Here is a 22578-nt window from a genome sequence, read left to right as displayed (position 1 = left end):
GTTTTCAGTAAATTTGGAAAAATGCAGGCATTGTGATAAGGAGAAATATTTCAGAAACAAAATCGTTTAGTGACAATTATTTATTTTTGTATAATTTATTTACTTTTAACTGTATGTGCATTGTTGTTTTTGCCTGCCAAGTATGTGTGTCTAAGGGTGTCAGATCTCCCAAAACTGGAGTTACAAACTGTAGTGAGTGGCCTTGTGGGTGCTGGGAATTGAACCCGGGTGGACTGGAAGAACAGTCAGTGCTCTTAACTGCTGGGGCACCCCTCCAGCCCTGACAACTATTTCTTAAAAATCTATAAAAAAAATGAAAAAACCAAATTATTAACTGGTTATTTCCAAGTACAGAGATTAAAAATGATTTCCATTCTGTCTTCTTTTTTGCAGTTTACATGTCTATATTTATTGCGAAAATCTCACAAAGCCTCATACCTGGATGAAGAGCTACTCACAATTAATGATTTCTCAGATTCAGAGAATTTTTTATCTTCCCAAGGAATGAACCACCTAAGTTTTTTTTTTCCTTTTTTTTTAATTTTAGAAGCACTCTTATTTACACATCAATCCCCCTATTCCCTCGCCCTCCCATCCTCCTCACCGGCTTCCCCAACCCACCCACTCCCCAAGGATAGTGAGGCCCTCCACGGGGGGACCATCAATGTCCATCACACATTTTGGGGAAGGCCTAGGTCCTCTTTCTTGCGTCTGGGCTGCAATAGTGTCCTTCCATAGGGAATGGGCTCCCAAAGTCCATTTGTGCTCTAAGGATAAACACTGGCTCCACTGTTAGAGGTCCCATAGGCTGTCTTGGTCTCCTAGCTGGCACCCACATTCAGAGGGCTTGGTTTGGTTCAATGCTGGTTCCCCAGCTTTACGACTAGGGTCTCCATGCTCTCACTAGGGCAGGTTGACTATTTCTGCTGGTTTCTCCAGCACAGTCTTGGCTCCTTTGCTCATCCCTCCTCCCTCTCCACAACTGGATTCCAGGAGTATGGCTCAGTGCTTAGCTGTGGGTGCCTGTCTCTGCTTGGAACAGCTACTGGATGGAGGCTTAGGAATGGTAACCAAGGTAGTCATCAATCTCATTATAGGGGAAGGGCATCAAAGGCAGCCTCTCCACCACTGCCTAGAATATTAGTTGGGGTCATCCGTGTGGATCCCTGAACATGTCCCCAGTGCCAGACATCTCTGCAAACCTATACTGGCTCCCTTTATCAAGGCATCGCCTTTCTTGCCCTCCTCTATTTCTCCCGTCTCAGTCCTCCTGACCCCTCCTGTTCTCCTCCCCTCTCCCCTTCTCCTCCTCCATTCTGTCTTTTGAGTTGTCCAATTGCCTTCTTTTTCAACAATGAGTGTATATTGAGGAAAAGAAACTTCTAGGGGTTGGAGAGATGACTCAGCAGTTAAGAGCACTTGCTGCTCTTGCAGGGGATCCAAGTTCTGTTCTCAACATCCATATCAGATGTCTCATAACTGCCTGTAAAATGGGCAAATGGGCTGGTGGTGCACGCCTGTAATCCCAGCTCTCAGAAGACACAAGCAGAAGGATCTCTGAGTTTGAGACTAGCCTGGTCTACATAGTGAGTTCCAGGACAGCGAGGGGTACACAGAGAGAATCTGCCTCAAAACAAACAAACAAATCTGCCCATGACTCCAGCTCCAGAAGATCTGACACCCTTTTCTGGCATCCATGGACACTTGCATTCCTATACACATATCTATATCTCCATAGATATAGATATACATACATATATATATACATAATTTAAGAATAAACTTTTTAAAGTGAAAGCCCAAGTTTGATTTGTAAAAAGTTGATTTGCATGGAACTGTATGGAGGAGAAAAAAGTCTCAAGACAATTGTTGATCAAATCTCTTAAAATGTCTGTAGGTAAGGCAGTTGCAATCTGACTCTAGAATCCAGACTGGCTTTGAACCCCAGGTGCTTAATGCCCATGGCTCCACAGGCATCACAGGTGTCCACAACTACACCCAGCTTTAGTTCTTAGCAAATCTTTATGTAATTCTTCAATTGGGTTAAGAATAGGTCTGTAGATATTGTACATCATAGTAACAATGTTTGATAACTATATTTTATGACCCCCCAATCTCTAAAAGTAGATTTTGTGCTCTCATCACAGAAAATAATGAAAGCCTAGTGTTGGTGGCGCATGCCTTTAATCCCAGCACTCGGGAGACAGAGGCGGATCTCTGTGAGTTCGAGGCCAGCCTGGTCTACTGAGCGACAGGCTCCAAAGCCGCAGAGAAACCCTGTTCCAAAAAAAGGAGAGAGAGAGAGAGAGAGAGAGAGAGAGAGAGAGAGAGAGAGAGAGAGAGAGAGAGAGAGAAAGAATGATAGATCATGTGAATATTCATTAGCTTGATTTTACCATTTCAAAAACAAAAGTAGCCATTGGGGCTGGAGAGACGGGTCATGTCTAAAAGCATTTCTTGCTCTTCCAGAGGACCCGCATTAGGTTCTAAGCACCCATGTCCTTCACCACAACCACTTGTAATTCCAACTCCAGGGGGATCCAACCCCCTCAGGCACCTGTACATTCACTTATACACATAATTAAAATAATAAAAATAAATATTTAAGTAACCTCATATCAAAATAGTGTACATTATAAGCAACTGTAATCAATTTGTGCATTAATAAAAAGATATTTCCATTCATTAACAAAAAGAGAGGAAAGCAAGAGCAATCTATAATAATCCAGAATTAAGATAGAAAAGTAAGAAATGTGTAGCTGTTGATTCCCTGGAAAATCAGGCACATAGTTATTTAAAAACATCTTTTTTGTAGGCTTGAAATAAGTTGGGCTAAAAGAATTAACTAGCTTGGTTTTAAAGTAGTCCTGATTCCTTTTTTCAGACAGGGTCTCGCTGTGCGTCCTAGGCTGGCCTCCAACTCGGGATCTTAAACCTGCAGACGCAGTGCCCACTCTCGACTTTCAAGTCTTGACTTGAACTTTTTTAAACTTCCAAGTCATGTGTAGTTTGTGTCGAATAAGAAAGTTTCTTTTCAAATGTTCAAAAGTGGGCTATAGGACCGTAAAAGAAAAAGGGGGAAGGCGGTGACGACAAACCAAAGAATTAAAGGCGGCGGTTCCGAGAAATAGCTGAGTCAGGAGTGGGACAATCACGTGAATAGTTGATTAAAAAACGAAACTTAGGCGGACACAGCCTCCGGCCGCCTCCACCGCCTTTAGCCACTGTTATGCTTTGGGGAGTGTAGGGTTCAAGAGTGTGGTTTGCTTTGTCCGTGAGCGGAACTCTTGAGGGGGGCGTGCCATAGGCACTTGGGATGCGTTTGCAAGTGGTGCGGCGCAGAAGCTCCGGAGGAGGCGTTGGCGTTTTGTGTCTCCCGTGGTTCAGATGCTTACCGCAGCTGTGGGAGGCCGCGTGTGCTGCCCACGGTCAAAGCAACTTTGTTCAGTAAAAAGGACTATTGTACTTTGAATGAATGACTCCCAGGGCTCTGCTGCCTTCTAGGCAGTCTTCCAGGAGCTTTCTCCCCCTGCAGGCCTGGGCTATAAATGCAGTTTGTTTTTACAGTGGGATGTTGCTTTATTCTTGGCGTGGGCGCCAAGAGTAGCATTCAAGCCCTACCAGTTAATTATGGCCTTTTCGAGAAAAGGGCTGTCCTTAGGTCCAAAGTTGGTGCTCCAGGCTTTACTGGCAGGAGATGCTTTTGAAGTCTTTCTTCTGCATAACTACTCAGCCAGCATCCGGCATGCAAGCATGAACATGCCCGGAAGCCCAGCTCAGGTTCTGCCTTGGCACATGACTTGGGTGGATGCACAGAGACATGAGCATCATTTCCTGCACCCAGCTTCTTTCAAAACTTACCAAACTGTACTCTCAAAGTAGGTGTAATTTACATGTCAACAAAGCTAACTTCAAAAATCACACTCCCGGGATAAGACAATCACCATCCTCCTAGCTTCTAAGTAACAAACAAGATATGATAAAATGTCTCTCTCTCTTTTAAAAAAATCATGTATATTTCTCTTTTCATTGAGTAATTTGTTTACTTTAAAACCTTGAGTTTCTATAAATATGGGAACATGGTTTTATTTACAGAAGTTTTCATTAGGATATTCCATGAATGTTTTATTTGCTACTGGTATGAAAACTGAAGTGTGAAGGAGGGCTGTACATCTCTCTTAAATAGCTATAAGGGGCCGAGCGTTGGTGACGCACGCCTTTAATCCCAGCACTCGGGAGGCACAGGCAGGAGGAGCTCTGTGAGTTCGAGACCAGCCTGGTGTACAAGACCTAGTTGCAAGACAGCCTCCAAAGCCACAGAGAAACACTGTCTCGAAAAACCAAAAAAATAAAATAAAAATAAAGGAAGGAAGGAAGGAAGGAAGGAAGGAAGGAAGGAAGGAAGGAAGCTACAAGGTTGAGGGATTATAACATTGTGATTGTAGAAAAATGAAAATTTGCATACCCAGAGTCAAATTGTCTCAAGTTCCCTTAATAGCCATCCACTGTCCATCTATGTCAACATCCATGTGACTATCATGTGAAGCCTTTGGGGAACTATTCATTTAGATCACTACCTTCCACCAACCCCAACATGAAGAACGCAGTCAGAGAGAACCAGTAGTCTGTCTAGCTGGTATTTCCTATTTCCACCATTGCCTTCAAGAAGTGTCTTGATTTTCTGTTTTCTTTGATTTTGCAAGTATAAGACCTTCACAAAACTATTACTGTGTGTTAAGATGCTATTTGGAGCAACGTGAATCTGTGTGGTGGGTCTGTGCTGGTTCATATTTGTCTCCTGAATAAACTATATCTTGTTTCCCTTGAGCTGAGAGCTGTGATTTTGTGTTGATAGATGTGATCTCAAAGAAAACTCAATGTCAACATGCTTCAATAGAAAGAAAGACACTGGGGGTGGTTCCCATCTTTCTTATTCCCACTCCCAGCACTGGGGAGGAAGAAGCAGGAGGATCCCAAGTTCAAGGTCACTTCAGGTTAGAGATGCCATTCGTCATCACCATAACCAACCTTCTACCTCCAAAGAAAATAGCCAGAATGGCAAAAAAGAAAGAAAAAACCAAACCATTACTCTGGAGGTTAGCTCAGTTGGTATAATGCTTGCCTAGCATGCATGAAGCCCTAGTCAATCCAGGACTGCATAGTCCAGGCATGGAGGTACATACCTATTATCTCAGCACTCAGAAGTTAGAGGCAGAAAGAAATTCAAAGTCACCCTCTGCTAAATAGCAAGTTCAAGGCAAGACTGGACTACCTAAGACCCTGTCTCAAAACCAAACAAAAACCTATTACAGACAAGTAAGCAGTAACACAATGTACAAGTGAGAATCTCAGGCCAACTCTCCAGCCTTCCGAAGATCTGAATTCAAACAATACCATTTACTGTTGCCAACCATGAATGCTGAGATTAGTCCTTTATTCTCTCCACGCCTCTGCTTCCTTGTGGAGTTCTTTTGTTTGTTTTGTTTGTTTGTTTGTTTTTGGTTTGGTTTTGCTTTTCAAGATGGGGTTTCTCTGTGTAGCTTTGAAGCCTGTCCTGGAACTCACTCTGTAGACCAGGCTGGCCTCGAACTCACAGAGATCCGCCTGCCTCTGCCTTCCAAGTGCTGGAATTAAAGGCGTGCACCACCACGACCCGGCCCCTTAGGGAGTTCCTGAGTGAGCCAGTGTCAGCAGAGGAGGTGGTGAAGGATAGATTCTTTGGTTGATGCCTTAACTCTCAGTTGGACCTCACATATGGGCTGCTGCCTCATAATATATTAGTGTGTAGTAGAACTGTTAAGAGAATGTGGATTGTAAAAATAGATCTTAGGTGAATTCCACTGACCCTAGTGATGGATAAGGTGTGGGTGTGGGTGTGGGGGGTTAGTTGGTGAGGGTCATCAGAGTTTAATTTTCCCAGCTTTGAGGACTTTTTTTTTTAAAGACAGGGTTTATCTGTGTAACAGTCCTGGCCATCCCGGAACTCACTCTGTACACCAGGCTGGCCTTGAACTCACAGAGATTTGCCTGCCTCTGCCTCCCAAAGGCAGGCACCACCACCATCTGGCCTTTGAGGACTTTTAAGAGTCAAATAACATAATCATGATAATGATAGATCTGAACAGTACCTGACACATACTACTATGAAATCAGTGGTACTTTATTTTATTTTGTCGTTGTCGTTGGTGACAGAACCTTCTATCTCATGGTATCATTGTGAGAAGAGAGTAGAAATGAAATGAAGACGGTAAAGACCCTAGCAGAGAGCCTGAGACATAAGGCTGAGCTGGTATTAGTTCTTATCCCTCTTCTGGGTGTTCCCTCCCCATGCAGCTCACTTTCATGTCCCCCAGCTCAACAAATGTAGACTTCCTTGTTGTTTTGGGACCTCATGGGGGAAGCACCTCTACCAAGTGGAGGTTGGCTTGGGAGACCTGACTTCCTGTCATTGAGTTATATGGAAGAACATAATCTTGTCGTAGAGGTGACAACCTGGACTCCAGATGTTTAAGTCTAGTTCCTTGTAGTGGTTTGAATGAGAAGGAATCACATAGGCTCATATACATGAATATTTGGTCCCCAGTTGGTGGAACTGCTTGTGAAGGATTAGGAGTTGTGGCCTTGTTGGAGGAGGTGTGTCAATGGGGGTGGGCTTTGGGGTTATAAAAGTCCAAGCCATCCCCAGGTTGTTTTCTCTGTGCCTTGTACTTTTGGATCAGATGTAAGCTTTCAGCTACTGCTCCAGTGTCGTGCCTGCCCGCTGCCATGCTCCCTACCATCAGTCATGAACCAAACCTTCTAGAACTGGGAGCTCCAAATTGAATGCTTTTTTTTTTTTTTTTTTTTTTTTTTTTACAAGTGACTTTGGATATAGTGTTTTGTCACAGCCCTAGAAAAGTAACTAAGATGTTCCTAAGAGGTCAGGATGTGGCTTGTCACAGGTTGGGCTTTGCAAAAACAGTGAGGTAGAAATGGAAGTGTGAAATGTGCGCATTTAGAGATTAGTCACTGCAAACGGAAGGGGTGGGAAGGCGAATGATGCAAAGACAAAGTGGGAAGGCAGACAACGCAAAAGAAAAAGCTCAACACCAGCTTAACACCAGCTCGACAATGCCTGGGCCAAGCCTACAGGATGATGTAAGTGAGTGTCTCCAGTGAGCAGACAAAGGCAGGGAGGGCTTCACACACTGTCTCTCTCAATTCCTGAGTGGTGCTTGTTCAAAAATGCTTGTTAACCATCACATCCTTCCATATACTCACCAGCACCTCTGGGGTTTGAGCGTGCTCACCAAGCATCACTATTGCTTCTTCTGCAAGGTCCACTGGAGAACCCAACAGAGGATAGATTAGCAAAGGACATAGAGTACCCTCTGCAGAACGAGATGCAGCATCCTCACTGTTGCAAACTGGAGGAAGAAATGCTCCAGTCAACACCCTCCCTTGGAAGGCTCGGGTGAGAGAAATAGCAAGCTCAGTAAGAAAGGAAGCAATGACACGTGCCATAAAGACATGTGTACCAGACAGTCACCATCACTTACAACCAGTCATCTATTAAGCGTTGAGGAGACACAATAAAGAAAGGGCAACTGAGTAACAGAAATATCTATCTCTCAGGATCCAGAGATAGAATTCAGGAGATGCATACAGTGTAAGAGAAAAAAAAAAAACAACACAATCATCTAAACCCTTGGTTCTCACCCTTCCTAATGCTGTGACCCTTTAATACAGTTCCTCATGTTGATGGTCTAGACAGTGGTTCTCACCCTTCCTAATGCTGTGGCCCTTTAATACAGTTCCTCATGTTGATGGTCTAGACAGTGGTTCTCACCCTTCCTAATGCTGTGACCCTTTAATACAGTTCCTCATGTTGATGGTCTAGACAGTGGTTCTCACCCTTCCTAATGCTGTGACCCTTTAATACAGTTCCTCATGTGGATGGTCTAGACAGTGGTTCTCACCCTTCCTAATGCTGTGACCCTTTAATACAGTTCCTCATGTTGATGGTCTACACAGTGGTTCTCACCCTTCCTAATGCTGTGACCCTTTCATACAGTTCCTCATGTTGATGGTCTAGACAGTGGTTCTCACCCTTCCTAATGCTGTGACCCTTTCATACAGTTCCTCATGTTGATGGTCTAGACAGTGGTTCTCACCCTTCCTAATGCTGTGACCCTTTAATACAGTTCCTCATGTTGATGGTCTAGACAGTGGTTCTCACCCTTCCTAATGCTGTGACCCTTTAATACAGTTCCTCATGTTGATGGTCTAGACAGTGGTTCTCAGCCTTCCTAATGCTGTGGCCCTTTAATACAGTTCCTCATGTTGATGGTCTAGATAGGCAGTGGTTCTCAGCCTTCCTAATGCTGTGACCCTTTAATACAGTTCCTCATGTGGATGGTCTAGACAGTGGTTCTCACCCTTCCTAATGCTGTGACCCTTTAATACAGTTCCTCATGTTGATGGTCTAGATAGACAGTGGTTCTCAGCCTTCCTAATGCTGTGACCCTTTAATACAGTTCCTCATGTTGATGGCCTAGACAGTGGTTCTCAACCTTCCTAATGCTGTGACCCTTTAATACAGTTCCTCATGTTGAGGTGACCCAACATAAAATTATTTTTGTTGCTACTTCATAACTGTAACTTTGCTATTGTTATAAATCCTGTAAATATCTAATATGCAGGATATCTAATATGTGACCCCCTGTGAAAGGGTCATTTGACCCCTCCCAAGGTGTTGGGACCCACAGGTTGAGAACCACTGATCTAAACTAATCTCAACCAAAATTTGGGATCTCATTATATATGAATATAGACACGAATATTCATATATATATATATATATATATGTATATATATGAATATAGACACAAACCTCAGCAGACTTGGTGAACACCTATAACATGGTCACCAGTAAAAATCATAGGTATGTTTTTCTAATTAATTTTTATGTAAATTAAAAACAATCCTATTTTATATACCAATCCTAGATACCTCTCCCTCCTGTCCTCCCATGCCCCCACCATCCCCCATCCCACCCCCCCACATCCACTCCTCAGGGAGGGTGAGGCCCCCCATGGGGGATCATCAAAGTCTGTCATCATTTGGGGCAGGACCTAGGTCCTCCACCATCTATCTAGGCTCAGGGAGTATCCCTCCATGGGAAATGGGTTCCCAAAGTCCACACCTATGCTAGGGATAAGGACTGATCTACTACAGGGGCCCCATAGATTTCTGAGGTCTCCTCACTGAAACCCATGTTCCTGGGGTCTGGATCAGTCCCATGCTGGTTTTCCAGCTGTCTGTCTGGGGACCAAGAGCTCCCCCTTGTTCAGGTCAGCTGTTTCTGTGGGTTTTCCCAGCCTGGTCTGGACCCCTTTGCTCATCACTCCTCCCTCTCTGCAAGCGGATTCCAGAGTTCAGTTCAGTATTTAGCTGTGGGTGTCTGCCTCTGCTTCCATCAGCTACTGGATGAAGGCTCTAGGACGGCATATAAGGTAGTCATCAATCTCATTATAGGGGAAGGGCATTTAAGGTAGCCTCTCCACTACTGTTTAGATTGTTAGTTGTGGTCATCCTTGTGGATCCCTGGAGATTTCCCTAGTGCCAGATTTCTCATTAAGCCCATAATGGCTCCCTCTATTAAGTTATCTCTTTCCTTGCTCTTCTTCTCTGTTCTTCCCCCAACTCGACCTTCCTGATCTCTCATGGTCTCCTCCTCCTCCCCTTCTCCCCTCCTATTTCCCCCCTCCCTCCCCCCTCTCCCCTGCTCCCAATTTACTAAGGAGATCTTGTCCCTTTCCCCTTCTCCGGTGTCCATGTATCGCTCTCTTAGGATCTTCCTTGTTTCCTAGCTTCTCTGGGGTTGTGGATTGAAAAATATGGAACACTTCACAAATTCGAGTGTCATCCTTTGTGCAGGGGACATGCTAATCTTCTCTGTATTGTTTCAATTTTAGTATATGTGCTGACGAGCAAGCACCATAGGTATGTTTTACCAAAATGTTTTTTGTTGCTTTGTTTTTGAGGCAGGGTCTCACATGTAGCCCTGGCTGGTCTGGAACTTGCTATGTAGACCAGGCTGTGCTTGAATTCCCATAGATCCACCTGCCTCAGCCTCCCTAGTGCTGGGATTAAAGGTGGGCACTGCCATACTCAATTCTGTTTCAGTTTTTATATCACATCACTATTATTGTGGGTCTCCTGAAATATGGTTTGGGTCGGCCCGTACTTTAGGCCTATAACTTTCTTTTTTTTAAAAAAAAAATTATGTATTATATATACAGTGTTCTGCCTGCATGTATGCATGCACACCAGAAGAGAGCACCAGATCTCTTTACAGATAGATGGTTGCTGGGAATTGAACTCAGGACCCCTGAAAGAACAGCCAGTGCTCTTAACCTCTGAGTCATCTCTCCAGCCCAGGCCTATTACTTTCTTATGTTCTAATTTTTAAATCACCATATAGTGTATTAGATACCTTTATATTTTCCAAGAAAGTATCCTTATGTGGTTCTTCACCTCATCTCCTCCACCCCTTACTACCAGTGTTCCTCCCTCTAGGTCCACCTAACCTGCTCTGTCGTTTTTTCATGTCCCATGTATTCTTTTGCCCACCCTTTGTCTTTCCTCATCCACCAGTATTACCCTCTCTCGGTCTCCTTTCTAAAATTTTCAGCTTGATCAACATTTATGCCTGTTTACATATAGACCTTTTTTGCTGTGCTGGGCAATGAACCTAGAGCCTCAAGCATGCTAGGCAAGCACTCTACCATTCATGTACATTATCAACCCTTGGCGTATTACCTTCTAAATTCTCCTTGAGATAGTGGTATTTGACATGTTAATAGAGAAATAAATGTACTATATATCATACATTTTTATAGAGGGGTTGCTCTATGTAGCTCTGACTAGAGCTTAGAAATTGCTAAGTAGATGTGGTAATTTGAATGAAGATGGCCCCTATAGGCCCATATATTCAAGTGCTTGGTCCCCAGTCAGTGGAACTCTTTGGGAAGGATTAGGAAGTATGGCCTCCCTGGAGAAGGTGTGTCCCTGGGGATGGACTTTCAAGTTTCAAAGGCTCACACCATTCCCAGTTAGCTCTCGGCCTCATGTTTGTGAGATATAAGCTTCTAGCTAATGTTCAGTGCCATGCTCCCTGCCTCATGATGGTCGTGGACTCCCCCTCTGAAACTGTATGGAAGACCCATTAAATGCTTTCCTCTATAAATTGCCTTGGTCATGATGTTTTGTCATAGTAATTAGAAAAGTAACTCAGACCAATCTGGTCCTAAATTTGTAAAACTCCTCTTTCTACCTCCTGAGTGCTGGGATTATAGACATGAGTCATCATGCCTGGCCTTCATATCATGTATTTATTATTAGATATTTTTGAGACTACGTCTCTCTACATAGCCCTGGCTGTCCTGGAACTCTCTATGGAGACCAGGCTGCCCTTAAATTCACAGAGAACCACCTGCTTCTGCATTAGATCTCAACACTCGGGAGGCAGAGGCAGGTGGATCTCTGTGAGTTCGAGGCCAGCCTGGTCTCCAGAGCGAGTGCCAGGATAGGCTCCAAAACTACAGAGAAACCCTTTCTCGGAAAAAAAAAAAACAATAAAAAAATGTAGAGAGAAGCACGTTCAGTGCCTACCACTTTGCCTTAGCCAGTCTCAGTTTACACATGATGCCCACATCCCATCCACTTTAGCATTTTACCCCCCATTGTTTTTGTTTCGGACTAAATATTATTATTAACAGTTGCACTGGGGATGGGGCTATAGCTCAGTGATAAAGCAATTGTCTACCATGCACAATTCTGGGTTCTGGCTCCAAAAAAAGTTGCATCAAAATCATTTTGGTTTGCTGGGCATGGTGGCATATTTCTGGAGTTGCAGCTAGTTGGGATGCTGAAGGAGGGGTATCAAAAAATCCCAGTCCTAAAGACACTTAGCAAAACTCTGGGTAATATAATTTCAATTTTTTTTTTTGGTTTTTTCGAGACAGGGTTTCTCTGTGTAGCTTTGGAATTTCAAATTTTTTATTCTATTTTAGTTTTTGGTTTTTCAAGACAGAGTTTCTCTGTTTAGCCCTGGCTGTCCTGGAACTTTTTTTTCTTTTCTGTAGACCAGGATGGCCTGGAACTCACAGAGATCCTCCTGCCTCTGCCTCCTGAATGCTGGGATCAAAGGCTGTGCCACCAACTCCAAGCAACATAAACCTTTTTTAAAGGCTGGGGATATAGCTCATTGTTAGATCTCTTGGTTTTTTTTTTTTTTTTTTTTTTTTTTTTTTTTTTTTTTTCGAGACAGGATTTCTCTGTGGCTTTGGAGGCTGCCCTGGAGCTAGCTCTTGTAGACCAGGCTGGTCTCGAACTCACAGAGATCCGCCTGCCTCTGCCTCCCGAGTGCTGGGATTAAAGGCATGCACCACCACTGCCCGGCTTTTTTGTTTTTGTTTTCAGTGTTAGATCTCTTGTATCAAGTGTATGAGGCCCTTACTTCAATTCCTGATGCACAGTACTATATAATAAAAACTGCAGCCATAAGAGTTAAAATAGAAAGGTGGTCAGAGAACCATAGTTTAAACGTCTAGTTCCTACAAGGTCCCACACAGTGAAATGTGAGAGACAACCACAGACACCTCATTTCTTTCTTTAAAATATTGATTTATTTTATGTATATGTGTGACTGAGTGTGTGTGTATGTTGTATGTGTGCCAGCTGTCTTCAGGAGTGTGTGTGTGTGTGTGTGTGTGATGTATGTGCACCAGCTGTCTTCAGGAGTGTGAGTGTGTCAGAAGAAGATGCCAGATGCCCTTCAACTGTAGTTACAAGCACTGTGAGCCACCATGTGGGTGCTGGGAGCCCAACCAGGATCCTCTGCAAGAGCAATAAATGCTGCTAACTGCTGAGCCATCTTCCCAGGCACTCATTTTTTTAAAACAACTTATTTACTTTATGTATTTAAGTGTTTTGGGTTTGGGGGAGGAGGATTTTGTTGTTTTCGGTTTTTTTGGTTTTTTTGGTTTTGGTTTTTCGAGACAGGGTTTCTCTGTGTAGCTTTGGAGGTTTTTGTTTGTTTTAAGGCCGGGTTTGTCTATGTAGCCCTGGCTATCCTGGAACTAACTCTATAAACCAAGCTGGCCTAGAACTCAGAGATCCACCTGTCTCTGCCTCCCAAGTGCTGGGATTACAGGAGACCACCACCATGCCTGGCTGTTTGAGTGTTTCGCCTGCATGTACGTATGTGCACTATGTGTGTGACTGGTAGCTGTGGAAGTCACAAGAGGGTATCAGGTCCCCTGGAACTGGAGTTATGGATGGTTATGAGCCACCATGTGGGTTCTAGAAACCGAATTTGGGTCCTTTGCAAGAGCATCAAGTGCTCTTAACCCCTGAACCATATCTCCAGCCTCAGATAACCTATTTCTTTTTGTAACCTCTGTGGATTGAACATAGTTGATTTTGTCATCAAGAAAGAAGACAAATCACTGATGTGAGGCAATGTGCCAGCAGCTAAGAACACTTAACCATCTCAAGTATTCAGGAGGGGGTGGAGGGAAGTGTTTGCCACCATCCAGCGGCCTACTGTTTGCTGTAGTGGTCAGGGTTTCTATCCTAGTGGTTCTCAACCTGTGTGTGTCCCAAATTAGATATCCTGCATGACAACAGTAGCAAAATGACAGTTATGAAATAGCAATGAAAAAAATTTTGTTGTGGGGGTCACCACAACATAAGGTGTTCCAGACCAGCCAGGGCTACACAGAAACCCTTCCCCAAAAAGAAAGGCCATTCTTTACATTATTTTCTTTCTTTCTTCCTTTTTTGGAGACAGGGTTGCTCTATGTAGCCCTGGCTATCCTGGCACTCGTTCTCTAGACCAGGCTGGTCTCGAACTCACAGAAATCCACCTGCCTCTGCCTCCTGAGTGCTGGGAATAAAGGCGTGCGCCACCACCACCCGGCGAGAAACCTTATCTTGAAAAACCATTTTTTTAAAAGAACATTTCAGGTCCAATATTTACAGTTTAATATTTGGTTTCCAGAGCGAGTGCTAGGATAGGCTTCACTTTTATGTAACTTGACAACTTGTTGGGTCCTACCTCATCACTTGTGCTCATTCTAAAATAAATTCTGTGGGGATTTGGAGATGTACTTTGGTGGTACTTGCCCTCTATGCACGGGGCCGTAGGTTCAATCCTCAGCAACAACAGAAAAAAATGGAAAGCCGAGCATGGTGGCCCATGACTCCTGTGTTCAGTAGAGCACATTTACAATTGACTAGAGTCCACTCATAGATGAATAGATAAAGAAAATGTGGTACATCTGCATAATGGAATAGAATCCAGCAATAAAACACTACCATTTGCAGCAACATGAACGGCACTAAAGGACATTATGGTAAATAAAATAGGTCAAGCATAGAAAGACAAATATTGCATACTCCCATTAATATAGAGGCTAAAAGTAGACATCCTGGAGTAGAAGGGCTGTGGCTATGCCAGCCTGGGCTAGGGTGGGAGTTTGAAGAGAAGTTACTCCAATTACTCCAATCAGATCATTAAAGTGTGCTGTATACATACTCTGAAATTTTATGTTGGACTCCATAAATATGTGCACTAATTGTCAATTAAAATATGAGAATGTATGTTTTCAACAGTATGGTTTGCGGGTACAAGGCAAAGGCAAAGGTAAACAATTTCATGTGTGTGTGTGTGTGTGTGTGTGTGTGTGTGTGTGTGTGTGTGTGTGTGTGTGTGTGTTGCTGAAGATCAAATGCAGGACCATGCATACACTAAGCAAGCGCTCTACCACTTAGGTCTGCACCCCCCACTCAGCTTATTGAGAATGGCTCTCACTATGCAGCTCAGTTTGGCCTCAAAGCTGGCACTCCTCCTGCCTCACCCTCCTGAGTGATGGGATTACTGACATGCACCACCATACTTGACTCAATTTCAATTTTGGAGTTGCTGGTCTTTTAAAATTATTTATTTATCTTTGTGTTGTATGCATTGGTGTCTTTGCCACCGTGTGTGTCTGTGTGAGGGTGTTGGGTCCCCTGGAACTGGAGCTACAGGTGGCTGTGAGCTGCCATGTGGGTGCTGGGAATCAAGCCTGGGTTCTCTGGAAGAGTAGTCAGTGCTCTTAACCACTGAGTCATCTCTCCAGCCTGTGGTTGCTGTTTTTGAGACAGAGTCTCACTCTGTAGCCCAGATTGGCCTTGGCCTCATTGCAATCTTCCTAGCTTAGTCTCTCAAGGCCTTGGGCTTCAGGGATGAAATGCCATGTGTGACTCAATTTCAAAATGTTTTGTTTATATGTGTGTATATATATGTTTTATGTGTCCATAGCATATGAACACAAGGGATAGTCAGAGCCAGGTGGTTGCGCACACCTTTAATCCCAGCACTCAGGAGGCAGAGGCAGACGGATCTCTGTGAGTTCGAGGCCAGCCTGGTCTACAAAGCTACACAGAGAAACCCTGTCTCGAAAAATCTGAAAGAAATAAAGAAAGAAGGGGGAGGGAGGGAGAGGAGAGAGAGAGAGAGAGAGAGAGAGAGAGAGAGAGAGAGAGAGAGAGAGAGAGAGAGAGAGAGATGTTTGTGCTTAAAAGCTTTAGGCTTAGCCATTAGGAGCACTGGCTGCTTTTCCAGAGGACCCAAATGGCGACCCATAACCATCCATGAACACAGGTCCAGGAATCCTATACAGTCCTCTGGCCTCCACGGGTACCAGGCACACGCATACATTTAGGCAAAAAACCCCCAAACATTTAAAAAACAAACAAACAAAAAGCTTAAGACAAGAAACCACAGACCACAGAAACGGAAGCATGGTGTCTTGCTTTTAGTGACTTAAAATAACCGCCAGAGGGCGAACTTCCCTAAGTGGTGGCAATTTAGATTCTGAGCACAAAGGCACAAGAATTTTCTAGTTTCAAAGAGACTGGAGAAGAGGGAAGTCTGTGTGGTGGCATGGTAGTGTTTAATGTATTAAAGCCGAGGATAAGAAATTGTGAAAATGAAGGAGGCCAAATAGGATTATAATAATATATAAATGTCTCTCTGTTTTGGTTTTTTTCTTTTTGGTTTTTTTGTTTCTTGTTTGTTTGTTTGTTCGTTTTTTATTTTTCAAGACGGGGTTTCTCTGTGGCTTTGGAGGCTGTCCTGGAACTAGCTCACAATTGTAGACCAGGCTGGCCTCGAACTCACAGAGATACGTCTGCCTCTGCCTCCCCAGTGCAGGGATTAAAGGCATGCGCCACCACCGCCGGGCTAAAATGTCTCTTTCTTGGCCAACAAACTAAGATTAAAAGGGAAAAATGAAAAAAATCTTAAGTGTATGAGTAAAAAGGTCAGCACAACAGTTAATGTAGTGGCACAAGGTTGTACATAATATGTAAAGAATGGAATATTATAATTATAGAAATACGTATCACGTGTGAGACAGTCTGTAAGTCAAAATATCAGCTTTATATAGGAGAAATCATGTAAAAATAATTGTTTTGTGAGCACATACATTATGTATTTTATGTCCCCTATGTAACACCAACCTGTAACACTGGCATTGTTCGAGTACTGTCCTCATTTGACTAGTGCACTGAGGCTTAAAATCACAGATGATTTGCTCTAGTTCCTACTACTTCCATGTAGGAGAGACAGCCGAGACTCCTTGGAGCACTGAGTAGTGTTGACTTTTTTCTGTGCGTCACAAAGCACCCCGCCCTGTTCCCACCACCTCTCCCGGGCTGTCAATAGGCTGTTTTCCTGTTTGTGTTTGACTGGCTTCTACTCCTCTGGGAGGTCTCTGCTCTCCAAGCCTGGGTTGGGTGGACTTCCTTCAAGTGTCCATAGCTCCCCATCACTGTACCACACTGCCCATCTTCTCATTTGTGCCCTCTAAACTGTGAGTTGGAGTGGAGCAGAGACTAGCTCAGGTTTGCTCCCACTGTCCTCCCAGGTCCTGGCAGTGTGGCTGGGAAAATACCCATATCCTTTCTCCATCTTCCCTGTCCCAACCTGGTGCTCTAGCTCTGGGGTATACACCCAACCCACTTTGAGACATTTCTTTTCAATGTTCTTTTTTGTTCTCTTCAGACAGGGTATCACTGTGTAGCTTTGGCAAGCCTGGAACTCCATATGTAGATCAGGCTGGCTTCAAAATCTGTTCTGGATGCCCAGTGATGGTGCACACCTTTAATCCCAGCACTAGGGAGGCAGAGGCATCTGATCTCTGTGAGTTCGAGGGCAGCCTGGTCTACAGAGTGAATTCTGGGACAGTCAGGACTATAACACAGAGAAAGTGTGTCTCAAAAAACCAAAACCAAACAAATAAACAAAAACCCACCGTTCTATTTGTGTTCTCAAGTTCTGCCTGCCTCTGTCTTTCTGGTGCTGGAATTAAAAGCATGTGTCACCACACCTAGCCGAAGTCTCTGCAATTATTTATGTCGATACAGTGTTCAGGGTCTGTGAAGATTACTACTGTAATGTCTTGAATTTGAGATGCAGGACAAATACTTTTTGAAGATCCACATCCTTAACACAGCAACAAACTCAGTGAATCCCTCCATCATGTAGCGCTTGACCCTATTTTACAGGATTTTAAAAGCCGGTCCCAGTTTTTTGTTTGTTTGTTTTCTGAGTCAGGGTTTCATGAAGCCCAAACTGGCCTCAAGCACTGTAGCTGAGGATGACCTCATATTTCTGGTCCTCCCAGGCCTCCGAAGGACAGGGATTACAGGTGTATGCTATGATGCTAGTCAAGCCTGCTCTAAAAACAAGAATTCTGATATCTAACAATGGACATGAACACACACACACACACACACACACACACACACACACACACACACTGGAGGAGGAGTTTTAATCAATAAAAAGGTTGGGTGCCGAAAATTAACTCACTTTGATATTTATATTACTTCCAATTTAAGAATGCCTTGTTATGGTTTTGATTAAGAAACATGAAACAAGCCAGGTGGTGGTGCACGCCTTTAATCCCAGCACTCAGGAGGCAGAGGCAGGTGGATCTCTGTGAGGCCAGGATAGTCAGGGCTACACAGAGAAACTCTGTCTGGGGGGGGGGGGGCGGCGAGGAGGGGGAACAAAGATGAAACATGAAACTTCTTGTGGCTGGAGAGTTGGCTCGGCAGTTAAAAGCACTGCTTGCTCTTCTGGAGGATCTGAGTTTGAGTCCTAGCACCCACATGATGACTAACAAGTGCCTATAACTTCAGTTCCCGGGAATTTGAAACCCTCTTCTAGCCTCTGTGGGTAGCAGGCATTCACTTGGTACACAGACGCATATGCAGGCAAAACACCCTTACACAATACACACACACACACACACACACACACACACCCTAGTATGGTGGCTCATAACTGCAATCCTATCAGGGAAGAGGCTGAGGCAAGACTGCTGCAAGTTCAAGACCAATCTAAGCTACAGAGATCCTATCTACATAACAATCAAAAAATAAAAGTATTAAACTGTGAGAAAGGTTTTCTCTATATGTTAATAGGCACACAATGTATATATTTCTGACTGCTAGGCTTGGTGGTGCATATCTGTAATTCCAGCACTTTTAAGGTAGATGTAGTTGTGATCACAGAAGGCTAGCCTGGACAACATTCTGAGACAGTTTTAACAAATGTATTTTGTGGCCGGGCATCGGTGGTGCATGCCTTTAATCCCAGCACTAGGGAGGTAATAACAGGTGGATATCTTTAAGTTTGAGGCCAGCCTGGTCTCCAGAGCGAGTGCCAGGATAGGCTCCAAAGCTACACAGAGAAACCCTGTCTCGAAAAACCAAAAAAAAAAAAAAAGTATTTTGTGAAAATAACTTTGCAAGGGAAGAATGTCTACTAACACAGACTAGCTGGACCACAGCCTGTAAGCCATTTTAATATATCCCCTTCTATATTTATATAGAGAATGAATATAATAAAACTTCTTTACGTATATTCTATATATAGAATGAATATGTATTATAATATATTCATTTTGTCAGTTATGTTCCTTTAGAGAACCCTGACCTTTGATGCCATCTCCAAGACCTACAACTACTTGACCCCTGACCTCTGGAAAGAGACAGTATTCACTAAGTCTCCTTACCAGGAATTCACAGACCATCTAGTGAAAACCCACAGCAGAGTCTCAATTCAGAGGCCCCAGGCTCCAGCTGTGGCTAACAAATGGGTTTTTTATACAAGAAAAATAAAATGAATTAAGTCTTGTTAAAAAAGATAGATAACTGGGAAATACACAGGAACATTAATGAATCAAAATAGTGTTCTAGGAACAAAGAAAGTCAACAAGGAGGAGACATTTCCTCATTTTTCCCTAGGTATCTGACAGGTATGCAACAGGCACACATACTATTACTTAGGGTTTCCCCTTGCAAATCAGCAAGAATCCACCCAAATATGAACTATAAAGGGTAAAGCAGACATGGGGGTGTATTCCTGTATTCCCAGGCAGAGGGAGGATCACAAGTTTCAGTCTAGCCTGGTCTATGTAATGAGTTTCAGGCTGACCAGAACGGCATAGCAAGGCCCAGTCTTTGAGTAGAGAGAAGACTTTTTTATTCCTCTATACTTCTGGGTGATGACAATGGCATGCTTAGGGCACCCTGTTCACTCTGGAGGTTGCCAGATTCCTGGGAATACTTGCAGGTGTCAAGGGATCAATATTAATCCTAAACACTGTCCACTTAGATCTCTGCTTCCTATGCTTGGTTAAAAAGCAAAAACAGACTATCATTAGGAACAATCTCATTGACTTTTTGGGGATGGGGCAAGCCATGTTTGGTTCTATCCTGGGTCTCTGGGCTGTCCAGTGTGTCGTTTCTGGCCATCCAGCCAGTGTCAGGTGTGGGTTCCCTCTAGTGGCCTCAAGTTGGACTAGTCTTGGTTGGCCACTCCCGCAAGTTCTGTGTCACCATTTCCCAAGTACCTTCTTGCAGGCAGGACAATTTGTTAAAGGTGTTGTGGGTGGGTTGATGAGGCTCAGATACTGAAGCAACAATCAGGGAGCTTATATTGGTGTGACCTAGGTCCTCTGTGAATATGTTATAGTGGTGTGTTCCGTGTTCTTGTGGGGCTCCTGACAGTGGGAGCAGGTTTGTCTCTTACTCTTTTACCTGCTCTTACCTCCTACTGGGTTGTCTAAGTCTAGACTTGATGTGAGGGTTTGTGCCAAGTCTTATTAGAACTTGTTATGCCACGTTTAGTTGGTATCCCTGTGAGACCTGCTCTTTTCTGAAGGGAAACAGGAGTGGATGGAGGGAAATAGCAGGGGAGGTTTGTAATGTCAGAGAGAAGAATGAGCCAGGTGGTGGTGGCAGAGACAGGTGGATCTCTATGAGTTCCAGGCCAGCCTAGTCTACAGAGCAAGTTCCAGGACTGGCTCTAAAGCTACAGAGTAACTCTGTCTCAAAAAACCAAAGAGAGGAGAGAGGAGGGGGGAAGAGACTGAAATGAACAGATAATGATAGCCAAAAGAGCTACCAGCACTCATAAGGCAGAGGCAGATGAATCACTGTGAGTTTGAGGCTAGCCTAGTCTATACAGCAAGGTCCAGGCCAGCCAGAGCCACAGTGAGACCATGTTTTTTTTTTTTAAAGCAGCAAAACATATTGCTGCAGAGGCCCATTCCATCTTGACTTAAGATCAGAGAGTTGAACCTATTATTGCTCCTTCAAGGTTAAACCATAGTATGTCTGGCCTAAGGTGTGGCTATTGTATGTGTTGTCTAGACAACAGGATATTTGGCCTAAGGTGTAGCTGATGGATGTCTTAACAACAGGGTATTTGGTTTAGGGTGTGGTTACTTGGAGTTTTGAGTGTTAAGGAGAAAATTACGTTTGTTTGTTCTTTGTATCTTGCTAAGAAAGTCTTTTGCCTTCCCCCCTTTTGATTGGAGTATTTAAGAACTTTGACCAATAAACTTGGGGCTAATCACAGTATTCACTGGAAAGCTCTCCCAACTCTATCTTTTGTCTCTATTTTCCCTCAACCCACACTCCTTTCAAGTGTGGATCGGATAAGACTGCTGAACTGGACATATTGCTTCTTCCTCACCAACTTTAGATTAGCAGGAAAAAAACATTTGTAAAAGTTAATTCCTTGGTTTGGGAGAAACCATTAGATCAACCCCCCCACACACACACACCAGAAACAATGGTTCCTTTTCTTTTTTCTCGTTTTGTGTCCTCAAGAGTTTATTCGGCTTTCTGTTAGGACACACAGGTTAGCAGGGTTGTGTAAATATTGAAAGGCCAGTCAGAAATATGTGCCATAGCCACTTTCAGCTAGCATCCTATCAGCAATAGTCTTGAAGTCTCTTTCCTTCTTTAGAAGTAGCTCAAGAAGTTTGGCAGAGCTAGATTTTTGTACCCTCTGTATTCCTTTTGCAGTCTGAAATGCTGGTTGGTTTGAGTCGGTTGACAGGTATAGCTAGCTTTTAAGCAGTTCACTACTGCTAGAAATGCTTTGTTGTTACTGAGACGGGGGGGGGGGTGTCTCACTCAGCTTGGGTTGGCGTTTACTCCTGAGTTTTTGCCTCATCCTCCAAGTACAGAGAATACAGGTGTGAACTACATTGCCTGGCAACTTCGTGCTCTTTGAGAGACAAGTTAATCAATTAACTGAAGCCCCCCACCATACTGGGGGGTCAAACTCAGGAGCTCATACATGCTACCTAAGTGCTAGCGAACTTCACTCACCCCCCAGCCCCCGGACTCTTCTTGAACCACTCTACACTGTCTGTTCTGCCAACATTGCCACAATTTGGGGCGCACATTTTTATAATGTGATGTGAAACATTAGTAGCTCCTTCAGGAAACTTGAGCTCTCTCCAAAGTCATTCCAAGAGCTTTTCCTTTACCCTGATTCCGCTCCTACTCTCTTTTTGCAACTTGCCATCTTCAATTCTGTTCATCTGGATCCCCATATACTCTCCCCTCCAAAGCTCCAATAGCGCGCCATCCCTAGTCTACTCATGCCAAAATGTTTGCCTCCCCACTACAACTTCCCAGTCACTTTAACTTTAGGCTCCTTTGCTCACAAAGGACTTGGGCACCACTGAAACTAGCTGAAGCTGCAAAGAAAACACAAATCCGAAACGGACAACATGTGCTATGCACCTGTGTGGAGACTTTCGGATAGCTGTGAGAGCTCCTTGGACACTCCTCAGAAATTTAGTCCAGATCCTTCCTTAGACTTGCCACTAGTAATCCAGACAGGACCCCAAGCTCCTTGTAGGAGATCATAATCAGAAGGGCAAAACATTTTTTTTTTGAAAACTGAGCAAGTAATTTCTTTCTCACAAATATAAGTAAAACACGTTAGCCATAGGAGTTTCTATGTTCTCCAAGCAATTTAAGATTCAGCTACTCTTTTCCTAACTATTGTGGCTTGTATTACAACACCTGACACCTGCCTGAAAGTTTTAGATAGAACCTGTCAGATCTCTGCATGTGTTGTATGTATATATTTTCTACCTCTGACTGGTACTGTCAAAATTAATTTGTAAATGAATCCTACTCAATTGTCTCAAAGCGAAACAGTTTTCT

General features: G+C 43.7%; 1 non-coding gene across 1 annotated transcript; it reads right to left on the bottom strand.

Annotated features, from left to right (window-relative positions):
- Window positions 1–9872: 9872 nt before the first annotated feature.
- On the bottom strand, window positions 9873–9979 carry LOC113837820. The gene has a single exon (XR_003488528.1). It is a non-coding gene; the product is annotated as a U6 spliceosomal RNA (small nuclear RNA).
- Window positions 9980–22578: the final 12599 nt, after the last annotated feature.

This window comes from Cricetulus griseus, chromosome X (assembly GCF_003668045.3).
Source record: "Cricetulus griseus strain 17A/GY chromosome X, alternate assembly CriGri-PICRH-1.0, whole genome shotgun sequence".
In the NCBI taxonomy this organism is placed as follows: domain Eukaryota; kingdom Metazoa; phylum Chordata; class Mammalia; order Rodentia; family Cricetidae; genus Cricetulus; species Cricetulus griseus.
The sequence above is the reverse complement of the archived record's forward strand: the minus strand, read 5'-3'. Positions and strand labels throughout refer to the sequence as shown.